Here is a 7,981-nt window from a genome sequence, read left to right on the forward strand (position 1 = left end):
TCCCCAAACCACTGCTGTGTGGTGCTGCTGGGCCTGGCAGCTCTGCAAGGCACTGGGTGAAGCCAGCACAGCCAGCACAGAGAGCACCAACAGCCCCCTGCGCCTGCAAGGGTACCAGGGGAAGCCCTGGGCTGCAATCACCTGCCAGGACACCCAAAATAACATTAAATTCCTGTTCTGACTCTCAGTTTGGGCCTGGCAGCATCCAGGCTGCTTGTCTGCTGGGCCAGTCTACCCCCACATGAGCAGGCAAGCAAAGCTATTGGAATACATCCACAAGAAGAACCAATCATTCCAAACAATTGATGTTCCCAGGCAGGCTCCAAAACCGTCTGAAAGGAGATGGAGGAATGTCACAGACATATTTGTGAAAAATCCTTTTGCCAGGATCTTTTCTCCTGAGAAGCTGAGAAGCTTCAGCTTCTCCATGTTGTGCTGCTTTGAAATGTGATCTGGAGAATTGTTTACCCAGCATGTGAAATTGTTTTTATTTGATGACCAATGACAGCCACCTGTGTTGAGGCTGTGACAAGATTTTATTATTCATTCCTTTCTATTTCTTTTCTAGCCTTCTGATGAAATCCTTTCTTCTATTCTTTTACTATAGTTTTAATATATTATTTTCTTTTAATATAATATATATCATAAAATAGTAAATCAGCCTTTTGAAACATGGAGTCAAGATTCTGATCTCTTCCCTCATCCTGGGAACCCTGTGAACACCACCACAGAGGAAGATGACACTCTAAAGAACAAACACTGCTATTTGTCCACCACTGCCTAACCTGAAAAGGGCAAAGGAGGAACCCTACAGCCAAACAGTATTTGAACAGTCTCCATGCCAAGGATGCCAGGCTGGGAAGAATGCTGAGCAGGCTGTTACAGGCACTATGCAGCACTGATCCTATCAGGGATATCACCATCAATACTAGCAGGGCTGGACTGTGCACCTTTCTCCCTTTGATTTTCTCCCACCACGGCACGAGCAGCTGGGCAATTGGCCCCAAAACACCTTTATTCCTGAACAGAAAGTGTGGCAGGAGCTACAGGGTAGGATGACAAGTCACCCAGTACCAAACAGACTTTCACAGCTTGTTTTGCTTCTGCTTTTAATTAAAGACAGGCTCAGTGGGATAAATCAGCTATTGTACTGGCTCTCTCTCAGTGAATGGTTTGAGGTTTTCAGAAGCAACTCCTTAATTGAGGAATCTCTTTCATTGATCCATAGATTACCATTTCATATCTGTCATCAAAAAACATCTATCCCATTTCTTAAAACACTCCACTATTCACTGGACATGAAAGTGTACCAGGCATTGAATTTTGAATGCAATGAACCATGTCCTAGAGACACCATTTCACCACAGACTGCAAAGACAACCTAGGATGGAGGTGTTCCTGTTCGGTCAGACTCGTGCCTTTTTGTTGTGTACCCAACACCATGGGGCTGTGAACTTGATGGCCTTTTGAAACTGATGTAAGAAAGGTGCTTTATTGAGTGGGGTAATTGCTGACATCTCTCCTAAATCTTATTCTGTGTGGCTATTTTGTGTCTATTTTGGACAGAAACACTCTAAGGCTGCTTTGGGGCCAGAAGAGGAGAGAGGAGCATAAGTTGGACCCTTGAGCTAAGCAACTGTTAATAGATGAAAACAAATCCATGAGAATTACAGGAACTGCTCATGAGGTAATGCTTTAGGAGAAGTTTGAGATTAGTGAAGCGTTGAGATTTTGTTCTTGCTCTTCTTTAAGTTTTTCTGCCTCCTGTTTGTTATTCTGATTCACATTCCTCTACAGGTTCAGTGTTTAATGGCCCCTGAACTCACTCTCATTCAGGAGTGTGTGTAAACATTTAAAAACCATTTAAAGCCTCTACTGAAGCTGAAGTGTGCAGCCACACTGAATGTGTTTGCCCAACACTGAACCAAAGGCCTTGTTAGTGCCCCTGTGAACTGGGGCCCCTGCACAAGAAATCTCCAGATGACTTCTCATAAATGTATTAATAAATGCTTCAAGTATTCAGAGCAAAGGTTCAAATATAGGTGTGTTGACATTGGAAGAGGGGAGGGTATTTGTCAACCTCACTCAGCTTTGCTAGTGGATGGAAATGTTGTTTCCTGGGGGTTCACTAGGGAGGATGGGGAATCTGCAGTGCATCCATGTCACTTCATGCTGGGAGCTCGCTAAAGTGCCAAGAAAAGGAATACGGGTCCATTCTGACTCCAGCTCACCACTGAGGACATTCACTCCCCAAACACCCAAAGCACACAGCAGTGATATTTACCCCATTCAAATAGAAAGCAAAACTCTTCTGCCTGCTGCACTGGGACCTGAAAGGAAAGGAAAAAAAAAGAAAAAAAAAGGAAAAATAAAAAAGTGACTCTAGTAGAAGATATGCCTTCCCATATACCTATATACCTTCCCCATTGCCCACAGTCTGAAACAAAGAAAGGAAAAAGAAAAATCTTATTAAATAAATCCTCAAACTTCCTTCAGTTTGGTATCAGGAAATGGGGACATTCAGAATGGGTGGGTTGAATAGCCAAAACAAAGTTTTGACCCCATCATAAACCTGTATGGGCTTTTAGAAAAATTTCCTGACAATGCCACTAAGCAGAGATTTTGTTTTCTGTTTTAAAGCATAGGCCTGGATATGAGTTAGATTCATTTTTCATTAAACAAGATGAAGCAGGTAGTTTCTCAGCCGGTGGGGGAAGACAAAGAACTCCAAAGTCCAGAGTTTACCCACAGAAGCAGCCCTGAACATCAGATTCGGAGCCTGCAGTTGTGATCTCACCAGGCTCCCCACTGATGGGTTAAGTTCAATCTCATTTGTTTTGGGCCTGGTCCAGCACAATTCCAGCACTCAGAGAAATGCCCTCCTCCTGAGCCTTGGAGAGAAAACATGAAGGCAGGCGACTGCATCGTAACACAACACTGTGACCTCTAGAAGCACTTGGAAGACTGCTGAGAAATTATCCTTCAGCTGTAATCCCAGCCAAAATTCTGGCTCCAGAACAGGCTTTTACCATTGTCACAAGGTCAGCAGTGTTGTCTAGACAACTCCCACTCAACATGCCTGTCCCAAATGTCCCCTTTCCAGCCCTCATTTGCAGAAGCACTGCATACAGACTCAGCAGAGGTGAAGGACACCCCAGATCTTCTAAGAGTCTTCCCCCAGCTGGAGAGTAGGGATTTTAATTTTAAATGGAGGAGATCATAGAATTATTTTGGCCGGAAAAGACCTCTAAGATTGATGAAAACCAACTTAGCAATGTCACACAACTTCATTGTGAATCCCTATTTGCTCTGTCCCATCAGCAGATAGGATACATATTTTTTTGGTTGCACAGCTGGCACCTGGGATCCAAATTGAGGCCAACTCTGCGCTGTCACTCATGATTATGACATATAATGACAGGCATGAGATACCTCCTGGAACCTCACTCCATCACTCCTATCCTTCTTAAGGAGGATATAAAAAACTCCTTCTGGGGCACAGCAACTGCCTTACTGGCCCAGGGCATCTCCCAGTGGATGAGGGAGATGCTGTTACAGGAGTAAAGCATAAATCTAAGCACTCTCTGTAGTTCTTTTTCTCCTACACTGCCAGCACCTGGGCTGTTGCATTAGGGATGATGGAAGGGATGTTCCTTCCTTGACATCTCATCCCCTTGGCTGCGTGATTCCCTCAGCCCTTTCTGACCACAGGGAAACCATCTGCTTTCATGAACTCCAGCAGTCCCAAATCCCAGAACACAGTACTGCTATGTAATTTTTTTTCTCTTTTAAATAAAATTCTTCTTTATTTCTTTGGTGCCCCTTGCTCTAGTAATGTCAAGTAATGCAGCAGTATATAAAAGAAAGAAAGTGAAAAATAATTCAAATCTCTCAGGAGATATATAACACAATGGACATTCCTGAAAATACATCAAGGTCACAGCTTCATGTAAGATTTTGAGGGATGAATCTTATCTACTTTTAAATTGCATTCTCATCCACGAGGAATGACTGGAGACTGACACGAAACAACTGTACAAGAAAGAGTTATCAGCATATGTCAGTGAGGAGATGTCAAGAGAGATCCTGGAATTAGCCTGTATTTTCATTAGTGAGAAGTTGAGAGTGAGGTTAAAAATTTGGGGACAATGCTAGGGACGAAGGAGTTGAGGATATTTTGTGACAGTGGATTAAAGTGCAAGGAAGGCAGCACACTTTAAGAAAGATCCAGCTAAATGTGGAATGTTTCCAGGGGAGCCAGAGGAGCAGTTCAGAAAGTAGAAAACAATGAAGGAACTGATTTAGACAAGTATGTTAAAAGAGGTGTCTTCCCCTCTATAAAAGATTATTGCTACAAGGGGAGAGAAAAAAATGTTCTTTATATGCCAAGGAAAGAGGACAAGAAATTATTAATTTTATTTTAAATTATGTTTAGCTAAATTTCGATTAAGAAAAGCCTAACACTGAGGATAGTAAAACCCTGGATCAGGTTGCTTAGGGAAATTGCTTTTAAGACCAGAGTAGAGAAATGTCTTCAGTAACAGCCTAGGTGGTGTCAGCTCAATCTTGCTCCTGAAAAGATCACGGTCCATGGAAAATCATTCCCAGACCCAATTTTCTCTAACTCAAATGCCATTTGCTTGCAGAGGGACTAAATAGTTTTAAGAGAGCTAGATTCATTATCCATTACAATTTTACTGCGTGAAATTATTATCTTTACAAATAAATTTATTATTCACCAATCTCTTCAGGAAACTTTATGATCAAATCCAGGTCTCTCAAAGGAGAAAGAATTCAATCTTCCCTACACATTAACTAAGATTACCAAAAATGCATAGCTGGCCAGCCTGCTTACTGAAATGGGCACCAGCTGCAAGCATGTTGCCCTGGGAAAGAAGGAATAACACCTAAATAAAGTGGGAGGAACAGAAAGTGAATGTTTTTCTGACCTTCATAGGATCATAGAATAGTTTGGGCTGAAAGGAACCTTAAAGGCGATCTAGTCCACCTGCCCCCTGCTATGTACAAGGGCATCTTTAGCTACAGCAGGTTCCCTCCTGTCCTTCTGGGACACTCACAAAAGCATTATTTGCTATTTCTTATTCAGAATTTGTCAGATCTCATTAAAAAAATGGTAGCACATCTGATAACTGTTCCAAAACCAACCATCACTGAACACATTATAACTCACTCAAAGCTTATCTTACCCTCTGCCCTCACTAACAGAAACTAAAAGAAGCTGTAACAGAAAACAAACGTCAAATGCTGTTGTCTACCCATAACTGCTACTCTCCTCCAGCTTCATATGAGTGCTTCTGCCAAAAAATTTCATTGGCCTCATAAACAAAGAATCACAGAGTGGTTTGGGTTGGAAGGGAACCTTAGAGATCGTAGTATCATGGAATAGAATCATTAAGGTCAGGAAAAGCCTCCCAGATCATAAAGTCCAACCCTGGGCTCAACATCACCAAGTCCAGTAAACCATATCACAAAGTGCCATGTTCACTCATTTTTTAAACACTTCCAGGGCCGGTGACTTCCCTGGGAAGCCTGTTTCAATGCTGAATGAATCCCATCACTGGAGAAAATCTTTTCAATCTCCCTCAGGGCAGCTTGAAGCCATTTCCTTGTCCTGTTGCTGGTTTCCTGGGCAGAGACACCAATCACAGCCAGATCACAATCTCCTTGCAGGGATTTGTAGAGTGTGATAATGTCTCCCCTGAGCCTCCTCTTCTCCAGACTCAGCAATGCCAGTACTCAGTCACTCCTTCCATGACTTATATTCCAGACCCCTCCAAGAGCCCTTCTCTGGACACACTGCAGCACCTCAAAGTCTGCCTTGGAGCAAGGGCAATAACACTAACACAGCTCTCAAGGTGCAGCCTCACCAGTGCTTGTACAGGGGGACAATGGAGCCCAAGATCAGCCTGTTCCAACCCCCGTGCCATGAGTAGGGACACTTTCCACTGGCTGTCCCAAGCCCCATCCAATATGGCCTGGAACATGTCCAGGGACGGGGCAGCCACAACTTCTCTAAACAACAGGTTCCAGTAAACAGCCCCACAGGGTAGAATTTCTTCCCAATACCCCATCTAACCCTGTTCCCTAGCAGTGGGAAGACATTCTCCCTTGTCCTGTCACTCCAGGCATTTGTCCAAAGTCCCTCTCCAGTTCTCTTGGAGCCCCTAAAGGCACTGGAAGGGGCTTTAAGGTCTCCCCAGAGCCTTCTCTTCCACAGGCTGAATAATCCCCTTAACAAAATTCAAAGCATAATTTTGGGGTAGCAGGAAAGAAGTGCTATCAAGGGCTGCCACTGAACACTGAAAACTGAGCAGCAGAGGCATGCTCAGCCAGTTCCAGGTATGCTCATATCCAAGAAAGCATGCCAGCCTAAGGCATTTGTGATTAATATTTTATATTGGAGTAAAGAAAGGGTACGTGAGCAAGGAGCAGCCACCAGAGAGTGGCCACATTCCTTGCCACAGGGAGTCAGCTGAGGAGTGGTGACTGATCAACCTGGCCAGGCTGCAGCACACAGTTTGCTGCAGCCTGATTTCTGCAGCCTAAGAGAACTCCTTCCCACATTTGGCTTGATTCCAAGACTGCTCTGGGAAGGATCAGTAATAAACAGCTCTGTTATCTCTGCAAGGTTTCAGGGACTGGATGCTTTTACAGGCATGGCAGAATTTCCCTTTCCTTGGATTCATTAGGGAGCCTTAAATAGCTTTTGAAACATGATACATTGCACCCTGCTTATAAAAAAGATTCATATTTTTGCTTCTTTTCTCACAGAAGAGATCTCAATTTTATAATCTGCCACTATTTTTCATTTACTCAAAGCTGGTAGTGATTTTTTCAGGCAGGAGCAACTGAACTACTTCATTAAAAGCTGGAAAAGTGCTTTTGTCCAAGAAACCTCTGAGAAGGGGAATATTTACATTTCTTTCCCAGTGGTTGATTTGTTGTATTGAAAGTTTTACTTGCAGCTTAACAGATCAGCTTCTTTAGACTTTTCTCCAGACCATTTTTAATTGGTTATGAAAGTGTGATGGTGGTATATAAGCAGAGTTTGGCTGGAGTCAGTGTGGCAGTAAGTCTTGTTTGCAGGAGACTTGGATACCAGTTGCAAAAATCAGCTCCTTAATCAGCTTTTCAGCATTTCAAAGAGGCCTCAAACCCAGGTTTGAGTTTAGTCCCATGACTTTGAAATCTGGACATACCCTGAGCACTTGGAGGCATGCAGATTTCCAAACCATTTCTAAATTTCAACAAGTTAAGAATGTCCAAAGTGTCCTAGAAAATGTTTCAGGCTTGTTCTAAAGAAGGCTTTGAAATCCTTTCAGGAAAGAGCTCTAAAAGGCTTTTGAGTAACAGGGGGCTCATTTTCTGAGTGGATTTTCATATGGTTCATCTACAAAGTAATTCCTTTTCCTGCCTGAAAAACACACAATAAGTCTGCATAATATGATCCCTCACATTAGAGGGATCACCAATTAGATTATCCTTTCCACCCACCTGGCAGTGCAGGATTGTTTCCTACAGCATACAGCAAACTCCAACCCATCCAAGGTGTTGCAACTTAACCATCAAACTCCAGACCTTGGGGAGAGGGAGGAGGAAAAGGACTTTCCCTGGATTTGCTGCTAAACTGCTCATTTTTTGTCACAAAAATGCATCAATATGAATATTTTAATCAAGGAATAGGAAAAGGGGGTGTTAGTGGCATATTCCCCCTTCCAAATCCCTTTGGAGGCAGAAAGCAGGGCTGGGAAAAACTGAAGCTGCCCAGATCAAAGACTCCTGAGCTGTGGACATAGGGGACTGCACTATACAGTCCAGGCATGGACTGACCTCTGTACCTAGAAAAAGGCCAGAAAGGTTATGGGAAGGTGGTTGAAGACAGAGTAGACCAAATGAGGGAGCACAACAAAAAAACGCTCCTTTTTTTACTTCATTGGCATGACAGACCTTAAAAACAAAA

General features: G+C 43.2%; 1 protein-coding gene across 4 annotated transcripts in view; it reads right to left on the reverse strand.

Annotated features, from left to right (window-relative positions):
- Positions 1-7,981, reverse strand: part of WNT11 (Wnt family member 11) — a 31,915-nt gene that overhangs the window by 5,469 nt on the left and 18,465 nt on the right. The window lies entirely within an intron of this gene.

Source organism: Geospiza fortis, unplaced genomic scaffold (assembly GCF_000277835.1).
Source record: "Geospiza fortis unplaced genomic scaffold, GeoFor_1.0 scaffold154, whole genome shotgun sequence".
In the NCBI taxonomy this organism is placed as follows: Eukaryota; Metazoa; Chordata; class Aves; order Passeriformes; family Thraupidae; genus Geospiza; species Geospiza fortis.